The sequence below is a fragment of the Hyla sarda genome, chromosome 2 (assembly GCF_029499605.1).
Source record: "Hyla sarda isolate aHylSar1 chromosome 2, aHylSar1.hap1, whole genome shotgun sequence".
NCBI classification, from domain to species: Eukaryota; Metazoa; Chordata; class Amphibia; order Anura; family Hylidae; genus Hyla; species Hyla sarda.
In genome coordinates, this window is record NC_079190.1 from 100,357,647 (window position 1) to 100,368,398 (window position 10,752).

Genomic DNA, 10,752 nt, shown 5'->3' on the forward strand with positions numbered 1-10,752 from the left:
TTCTAGAGATTGTAGATAGCAACCCAAAGACACTGACCCATTCATTCTTCTTAAATTCTTAATACTGCCATACAGTAACTAAATAATACCCCCATACACTCACTGAATATAACTGCTAAACAGTACCTAAATAATATGGCCATACAATAATTGAATAATGCTGCTGTACAGTAGAGATGTCGCGAATTGTTCGCTGGCGAACAGTTCCCGGTGAATTTAGCATGTTCGCGTTCACATCGCTGGGCGAACATATGTGAAGTTCGATCCGCCCCCTATACTTTAACATTGCAGTAAACTTTGACCCTGTGAGTCAGAGTCAGCAGACACATTACAGCCAATCAGCAGCAGTCCCTCCCTTCCAGACCCTCCTACCTCTTGCACGGACGCCATTTTAGCCTCATTCAGCATGCTGCAGGCTTAGGAAGTAGAGGGTCAGAGAAGCTGCTCCTGCTGTATAGGGAAAGCGATAGCTAGGTTGCTGCTAGGTGGTGTATTCAGGGTCCAGTTTACTTCTAAAGCACTAGTCTAACATCTGCTTTAAGGACAGCACCCAAAAAAGCCCTTTTTAGGGCTGAAAGATATCAGTCCTGGTTGGGAGGGAACCGCTGGTTAAAAGGGGTACTCCAGAATCAAACTTAAGTTCCTTCAAGCAACTAACTACTACAGTATTCAAAGGGCTGAAAGATATCAGTCCGTATGTCTTGCAACAGCTGGAGGCACCCTAGTTGGGAGGGAACCGCAGGTTAAAAGGGGTACTCCAGAATCAAACTTAAGTTCCTGCAAGCAACTAACTACTACAGTATTCAAAGGGCTGAAAGATATCAGTCCGTGTGTCTTGCAAGTTGCAACAGTTGGAGGCCCCCTGGTTGGGAGGGAACTGCTGGTTAAAAGGGGTACTCCAGAATCAAACTTAAGTTCCTTCAAGCAACTAACTACTACAGTATTCAAAGGGCTCAAATATATCAGTCCATGTGTTTTGCAACAGCTGGAGGCAACCTGGTTGGGGACCACTGCATAAAAGGGGAACTCCACTGGCAAGCTTTTTTTCTTTAAAGCAACTAACTACTACAGTATTCAAAGGGCTGAAATATATCAATCCGTGGGTTTTGCAACAGCTGGAGGCACCCTGGTTGGGGACCACTGCTTAAAAGGGGAACTCCGCTGGCAAGCTTTTTTGCTCATTGTCACACTAGTGCAAATCACATTAGGTGTGACAGTTGTGCAAATAAATAAAAAATACCTTTTTTGGCTGTTAAATAAAATCAGTCGTCACTGTCAGTTCACGTCACAGTTGCCATTTTTTTTGCCTGCAGGGCAAATTGTGTCACCCTAGTACAAATCACATTAGGTGTGACAGTTGTGCAAATTTAACCAAAAAAATGACAGGCAGAGGAAAGCCACCCCGCAGGGGCCATCGTGGTGCTGGGATTCCCTTTGGCCCTAGAATGGCCAGTGTTCAGAGGCCACATACCCTGAACCCCCAAAGTTCTGAGGACTTAGTTGACTGGCTATCTACTACAGCTTCCGCTCGGAACCTTGACGCACCATCCTTCTCCTCCTCTAGCTTAGCTTCGTGCACCTCTCATGCTACCACTTGCCCGCCTGCTGCCACCACCAACACTAGCACCGCAGCAGCTTTACTTGATCCGTCAGAGGAGTTATTTACACATCAGTTTGAAGACATGAGTGATACGCAACCATTATTGCCAGAGGATGTAGTTAACAGGGATATATCTCAGTCAGGCAGCATTACACGTACGGTGTGATGATGATGTTGTATCCGCTGCTGCTTCCTTTCTTGAGGTGTCAGATAGCGGTGAAGGTGTTGATGATGACGATGTGTCCATGGATGCCACGTGGGTGCCCGCTAGAAGAGAAGAAGAGGGGGAAAGTTCAGATGGGGAGACAGAGAGGAGGAGGAGACGAGTTGGAAGCAGGGGGAGGTCGTCGCAAGGAGCTAGTGGCATAGTCAGACAGCATGCATCGGCACCCGGGGTCAGCCAGACGGAACGCCAATCAACGCATGCTGTTGCCACCACCAGAATGCCGTCATCGCAGAGCTTAGCAGTGTGATATTTTTTTTGTGTGTCTGAGGCCATTTGCAACCTGTGCCAGAAGAAACTGAGTTGTTGGAAGTCCAACACCCACCTAGGCACAACTGCTTTGCGAAAGCACATGATGTCACATCACAAACACCTATGGGATCAACACGTCAGTACAAGCAGCACACAAAGTCAAAGCTGCCATCCTCCTCCTGGTCCAGCATCATCAGCCAGGTCAACCACTGCTGCCCTCCTTGCCCCCTCTCAACCATCCGCCTTTCCGTCTCTCGCCTTGAGCAGTTCCTGCTCATCTGCCCACAGTCAGGTGTCTGTCAAGGAGATGTTTGAGCGCAAGAAGACAATGTCTCAAAGTCACCCCCTAGCCCGGCGTCTGACAGCTGACTTGTCGGAACTGTTAGCCCGCCAGCTTTTACCATACAAGCTGGTGGAGTCTGAGGCCTTTAAAAATGTTGTAGTCATTGGGACACCGCAGTGGAAGGTACCCGGGCGAAATTTTTTTGCACAAAAGGCAATCCCCAACCTTTACTCCATTGTGCAAAAGGAAATTATGGCATGTCTGGCACACAGTGTAGGGGCAAGGGTCCATCTGACCACTGATACCTGGTCTGCAAAGCATGCTCAGGGCAGGTATATTACCTACACTGCGCATTGAATGCGTGGCTCTGCAGAGGAGTTGGTGACACCGCCATGACTTGCAGGCCTGCTGCAACCTCCTCTACTCCTCCTACTCCATCCTCTTCAATAACCTCCTCGGCCGAGTCCTCTTCCACTGCTGCGTCTTGCTCCACATCACCGACACCCCCCCCCCCAGCTGCTATTCCACATCCTGTGGCAGTGTCACGCCATCTTGGGGTTGACTTGCCTCATAGCGGAGAGTCACACTGCACCAGCGCTCCTGTCGGCCCTGAACGCACAGGTGGACCAGTGGCTGACTCCGCACCAACTGGAGATCGGCAAGGGGGTTTGTGACAACGGAACAAATTTGTTGGCGGCATTGAGGTTGGGCAAGTTGACACATGTGCCGTGCATGGCACATGTGTGTAATCTGATTGTACAACGCTTTGTGCTCAAGTACCCAGGCTTACAGGATGTCCTGAAGCAGTCCAGGAAGGTGTGTGGCCATTTCAGGCGTTCCTACACGGCCATGGCGCACTTGTCAGATATCCAGCGGCGAAACAACATGTTTTTCACCGTCCTGCATTATAGAGTCTTCTGGACTTTATGATAATTTAAACTTGAATTTTCAAGAGTACTAGCCATTACACAAAGGAACGCTTGCTGCGTGTGATTTTTTAACTTAAATTTTCAAAAGTAAAATACAGAGAGGGAAGAACTCTGTTTCTTTATTTGATAAACATTTTATTTAGAAAATAATTTCTTTGTCTGTTTCTCCGTCCTGCATCATAGAGTCTTCTGGACTTTTGGATATGCGCTTGTTCTTATATTTCAGCCATGTGTACATGCCTACTTTTTCTGGCCTCTGGTGCTGCACTTTTTATGCTGCCGCAATTTTTCTGGCCGCTGCTTTCATCTTGATTTGATGAAAAATTTTATTTGGAAAAGGTTTTCTCTGTGATTTTCACCGTCCTGCATCATAGAGTCTTCTGGACTTCCTGATAATTTAAACTTGAATTTTCCAGAGTACTAACCATTACACCAAGGAACGCTTTTTGCGTGTGATTTTTAAACTTAAATTTTCAAAAATAAAATACAGAAAGGGATGAACTCTGTTTCATTATTTGATGAAAATTTTTATTTAGAAAATAATTTCTTTGTCTGTTTCTCGGTCCTGCAATATAGAGTCTTCTGGACTCTTGGATATGTGCTTGTTCTTATTTTTCAGCCATGTGTACATGCCTACTTTTTCTGGCCTCTGGTGCTGCACTTTTTATGCTGCCGCAATTTTTCTGGCCGCTGCTACAGCTGCGGTTGCAACAATACCAAATTTTTAAGCCATGTGTACATTCCTAATTTTTCTGGTACTCTCTGCTGACATCTCTGTCCATTTTAGCAACCGTGCATATTAGGTGTGTGGTAAGGGTAGCATGGTGGCTCAGAGGTTAGCACTGCTGACTTGCAGCGTTGGGGCCTTGGGTTCAAATCCCACTATGTGCTGTCTAAAGAGGGCTCTAACTATGTGCTGCCTAATATGGGGGAATCTATGTGCTGTCTAAAGGGGGGATCTAACTATGTGATGCCTAAAGGGGCTAAAGCACATTATTCCAAACCATTTAGGAATGCTAGGTGATTTATGCCCTTTATGGATTAAAACCAGACTCTGCATCAACTATGTAATTTTCCATGGGAGTTTTGCCATGGATCCCCCTCCAGCACGCCACAGCCCAGGTGTTAGTCCCCCTGCCTATTGAAGTCAATGGTGGTTCGCCCGGTTCGGCAGTTCGCGAACTTTTGCGGAAGTTCGCGGTTCGCGAACCGAAAATTTTATGTTCGCAACATCACTACTGTACAGTAACTAAATAAAACCACTAAACAATATATTACTGCTATACAGTAACTGAATAATACCACTAGAGATGAGCGAACTTACAGTAAATTCGATTCGTCATGAACTTCTCGGCTCGGCAGTTGATGACTTATCCTGCATAAATTAGTTCAGCTTTCAGGTACTCCGGTGGGCTGGAAAAGGTGGATACAGTCCTAGGAAAGACTCTCCTTGGACTATATCCACCTTTTCCAGCCCACGGGAGCACCTGAAAGCTGAACTAATTCATGCAGGATAAGTCATCAACTGCCGAGCCGAGAAGTTCGTGACAAATCGAATTTACTGTAAGTTCGCTCATCTCTAAATACCACCATACATTGACTGAATATTACTGCAATACAGTGACTAAATAATACCACTATACACTCACTGAATATTACAGCCATAAAGTGACTGAATAATATGGCTAGGAATGAGCGAATCGAATCTGACGAATCAAAATTTATTTATTTCATGAAAAATTCGATTAGTAACAAATCCGAATATCGCTGCGATTTGATTGCACGAATCACTTCATTAAACTCCATTTAGTGCGGTCCAGGCTCCAGGGCATCTAAAATGGCGGCTCCATATCAACAGCCAGCCCTGTGATGTCACAGCCCTATATAATTGGCAGCCATTGCTGCCATTTCAGCATTTTATTGCAGGGAGAGCATTTTATTGCAGAGAGAGAGAGCAGTGTGTTGCACAGAAAAACTGCTTTACAGCAGCGATTCACCACAAGCCCAAATCACTGCAGAAAAGCACTGACAGGGAAGAGAGAGAGAGACTTTTGGGTGCACTACACAGCCACTCTGTACTGCTGCACTGGGGTTTACAACAACTCAAAAGCTAATCGAGGCCAGTTAGGGTGAGCAGTGCACTAAAAGCCACAGTCACCTGCTTTAGTGCCTAATACAGATTGTGTAGTGGAGCATATTGTCCTCTCATAACTGTAACCTGTGCGTACATAGGTGGTATACATTTTTTTTTCCTGTGAAACTAATTTTGTCCTAGTTACTGTGAAAAGCCAGCCAAAGCTACCCACTTGTTTTTGTAGCCTAATACAGTTTTAAGTGGAGCGTATTGTCCTCCTCTCATAATTAATTGCAGCAATTATACACTATTGGAGCTGGAATTACAGTGGCTTCTGGCACCGGACTTGCCCTCCAATGGGTCCTCAAAAAAGGATTTAAAGTTTGCTCATTCCAATTACCAGGCTCTGTCATTGTGCTGCTGTGCGGCAGTGATTCTAATAGCGATACCTGTGATCTGCATGTCATACTGAATAACAGTATTATTTCACTAACACAGCACACTCCATATGCGTGTTATGTCAAGGCAAAGTGTTCTACACCCCATTGAGGCTCTCTGTAGCCTGGAAATAGCCATTTTAATAGCGATTCAAAAATTCTTTCATCTCTAAATATGGCCATACAATAATAAAATGATACTGCCATATAGTAACTAAATAGTACTACTAAACCGTAACTGAATATTACTTATTAGTGTCATATAGTAACTGAATTATATTAACATACAATAACTAAATATTAATGCTATACAATAACTGAATAATTCCACCTATAATAACGGAATAATAGTGCAATACACTGACTGAATATTACCACCATACACTAACTGAACATCCCTGCTATACAGTAACTGAATAATAACACCATACAATAACTGAATAGTACTGCCATACAGTAAATTAATAATACCACCATACAATAACTGATTATTTCTGCCATAGAGTAACTGAACAAGATTGCCATACAATACATGAATAAGGCCATCATATAATAACTGCATAATACCACCATATAATGACAGAATACAGTCACTATACAAAGACTGGATAAAACTGCCACACAATGACTTAAAGTGAAACTAAAAGCCTGTTCAACCGTACTGAACCCAATATACTGGATAATACTGCAGGTGAACAGCTTTAAAAACAGTTGTCACTGACATTATTGGTGTATTAGTTTCAAAGTTATGCCCATTTTGTCTTCTATTCTAATTTGCGCTTCTGTGTGCAACAAGGGCGGGAGCCAGCTCGCCCAGCTCCCCTGCCTCCTCAATATTCACCACCCAGCCTGCCCCATGATTAATATGCAAATTAATTCACTAACCCGCCAAAGGTAAGTTCTCTGCTCTCTGGGTGTAGTGAGGCAGCGTCGTCTGCACTCTGCTCAGAGAGGAGAGCACTCAGTCCCTGACAGGCTAGTAAAGGCATTTACATATTCAGCATGTAGATGGGTTGATCAGTGAATATTAAGGAGGCAGGGTCGCAGAAGAGTAAATGGGAATAACTATGAAACTACTATACTGAGTAAAATAAGTGATGCCGATTTTTAAAGCTGGTTACCTGCATTACAACCCAGTATATTGGGTTTAGTGCGGTTGAACAGGCTGTCAGTTTCTGTTTAATAATAGCACCATAGTGTAAGGTAATGTAGAGGTTTATACCTGGTGTCTAAGGGTAGGGTCACATACAGCGCATCCGCAGTGTATTTGATGCTGCGGATGCGCTGCCAGCAGTCATAGAGCGACTGCAGAGTGTGCTCCCTTCTGCAGCCGGGTAGCTCTGTGTGTCAGCTTGTACCTGCCGGCGGGAAATCTGGCACTATGAGTGGACACACAGAGCTACAGTGAGCAGGGAGCTTGGTCTGCCATTGCTCTGTGACTGCTGGCAGCAGATCCGCCAAATACAGAGGATGCGCTGTTTGTGATGCTACTCTAACATTGTTTTTTGATGGGAAGCTGCAGAGTGCATAGCGGTCCCAGATAAGCTGTATAATATGGAATTCAAGGCTATATCTCCTTCTGCCACTATGGTTTCTCGTAGATTTATAGGAGAATAAATGTGGGAAAAATGTTTTAAAAAAAAGGTAAACCAACCCCACATTCCAAACCAGAATAGTAGCCTTGGATGACCTTAAAACCAGATGATCTTTACATCCCTTATTTATGCTGTTTATACAGATAAATAATGATTTTTTTCATTTATTTATTTATTTTTAGATTTCTGGAAATTTATATTTATCAATAATAATAATATTAATAATAATAATTTACCTAATGGTATAATATAGGTGAAAGATTAAATACACATACTGATGTGGTGGCCCAGTACGGGAGTTGTTACCCCGTACCCTTGTTGCCCTATCAGGCAGCCTCCCTTCAGTGTCCCCTTGGCCCCCCTTGCACTTGTCCCCCCATGTACATATGTTTACCATGTACTATACTATGTAATGTGTGAAGAAAGCGTTGTCACTTTAAGACTGTTTAACTTGTGAGTTGTCATGTGATTGTTACCCAGGTGCTATCAGTGACCAGGTGACCTAGGGGTCAACAATGGGACCCCACCATGGTCTCTCCTACATAAGCCCTGGGTGGAGCCTCTGCTCGCTCTCTTGCAGCTTAGAGCTCTTGTTGCTGAGGTCCAGTGCAGTCGGGCCAAGGAGCGTGCCTGGAGTCATAAGAGGCCTCAAGTCAAGTTTGAAGCCACAAGCTACAAGTAAGCCACAGTCACAGCATTGTCAGTCACAAGTGAGTCAAGTCAAAGTTATCTGTTAAGTCAGCGTGGCCTGCACTAAATTGTCCTGTTCTACTACAAGTTCCAGCAAGCCCTTAAGGTCTCTGAGTCACCTGTCTAACCTCAGTAAAGCTACCGTTGTCCGCAACTTGGTGTCAGAGTCATTATTGCCCCCCGTGCCTAGCCCAGGATCCAGCGGTATACCTTCAGGTGGTATTGAGGATAAACCATGCCCTGGCGTCACGAATATAAGGGGTCAATGCCATCTGCCCCAAGGGTAGCGACATCTGCCCTTCATCACACTCCATACCACACTGAAATATACTGGAATTATTTTTTAAATTACTTTAAGATGCATTAATTTGGGTAATAAAGCAAATGCTAACATGTGAACATGTACCTTCCTATGAAATGATTTCATTACTCTAATAAAGTACAGTACAATCCCACTGATTTCTACACAGGCGGCACTGTCTGTCATTACCCTTGACACAATGACTTTATTCAGATGACATTACATAGGAACTGATTTAATATTCATGTTATCCATTTGCATAAATGTTTGGCAGCAAAGAAATCTCGGGTGATCGATCAACCCCTGACTCGCAAAACGCATCTGCTTGATGTCATTATACTTGACACTGTTTTCTTTCCAAATGGCATTAAGGTGGTTTCATGGGAATATTTATTCAGAGTAAGCCTCTTGGCCTTGTGTGCAGCAATGTGAAGGAGAAAACAGCGCAATGCTGACTGGCAAATTGACATCATTATGCTATTAGTGTCAGCTCTGATGCTTAACATTCACAACATTATTGTCAATGTACCAGAAGATACTGGAGCTTGCTTTGTTGGAAACAATCATCCATGATGACTGAATCCCCACAATGTATGAAGAATTACAAAGTCCCTTAATCTGTATAGTCAATGAGTCTTCATATACAGTTCCTATATGCATTCAGGCATTGCTATTGTTCTTACCTAGTTTACCTATGTAACTGAATATCATATTCTTTAGACTAAAATACTACATTGCTCAGGCAATTTATTCCCTTCCTGCAAATAACGCACATGTCTGTGCATCATTATAATCTTATGCAGGGCTATTTTGCACCCTAGGCAAGACCAGCTACTTGCCCCGAGTAGGTAGATAATTTTACTTCCATTGGGTAGATGTGCCCAGTAGGTAGGTAATTCCCCTCCATTAGGTTAACCCCCCCCCCCCCCCCCCAATCAGCTAAAATCATTTATTACGTAGAACCATCATCCCCATAATTACCCATGAGAAACAGGTTTAACCCTTTGTTTGTTTGCCTGTGTGTATCGAGTGTGGTCCTCTGTCAGGGTCACCTGCCTATCACCCCCATAATTACTCATGAGAAGCAGGCCTAACCATGCCTGCCTGTGGTGGTCCTCCACCCAAGGGTGATGGAGAGGTGACCCCAAGGGACGTGCACACATGGACTCAAAAGGGGGCTTGAACCTCTGTCCTTTTAATGCACTTGCCCTATGATGCCCTCACTGATTGAGACTTCTGTGTGGAGTGATGCGGGTCCCATGGAACTAACATGACTGCCGGAGCTCCCTTACCTCAGAAACAGGGAGACAATGGATAAGCCCGTTCCTTTTGGAAATTATAGGGGTGATGGGCAGTTGAACTTTGGTCTTTTTAGAAGTGCTAAGTAATATATATATATATATATATATATATAAATAGTTTGTCAATAACAAAGGATCATGAAAAATGACTTGTGCTGGCTCTAGGGAAAGCAAAGATAACTTAGAAGAATTAACAAAAATTACTGACATGTATATAACAAATACTGCTGTTATTTTACCCGTTAGCACAAGCCATTCATATCAGATTGTTGAGGGACTGAATCCCGATACCCCCACTAATTATCTGTGTAAAGGGGTTATGATGCTTGTGCAAGTAGTGCAGCCTCTTCAATGTTCACATCAGTGTCAATGTGGTTTAAGAGGTTATCCACATAAGGTGATTTTAGTACGTACCTGGCAGACAGTAATGGACATGCTTAGGAAGGATCTGCGCTTGTCTTGGGGCTAAATGGCTATGTTGTGGGATTAACATAACACTGTGGCTAGCTTTTCGTGAACTGGTATTTCCTTTTTGAGTTTTCTTTTTTTGCCTACAAATCCCATAATTCCCTTTTCCTACCGCCCACACATCAGCCACCCCACCCATTGAAACATAAGTTAGCTGCGCTGCATCCATTCAAAAGACCTGTGATTTTCAATCAGGGTGCCTACAGCTGCTGCATTAGTTGCAGATTGATGTCTCTCCCACCAAGCGATCCCTCCACCCATTGAAGCAGACAGGCTCCCTGTCATCAGCTGACTAGTGAGTCAGGTCTCGGCCGCATTGCAGGCTGGGAAAAATGTGAGACAACAGTCATTTTGTATGCTGGTAAAAATTAATATTGAGGTGAAAATCACAGAAGAATTGTGAGAAAACCGTCACACACAGGTACAGACACTATATTATGAACTACACTAACTTTACAGCCCCTGTAGCATAGTCAAATAAAATAAAAAATCCTGGAATACTCCTTTAAATTTGACATACCTTTCATAGTGGCAGAGCAAGGTATTACATGTTGTCCCATTCAAAAAAAAAAAAAAGAAAAAAATACACGCATAGTGTG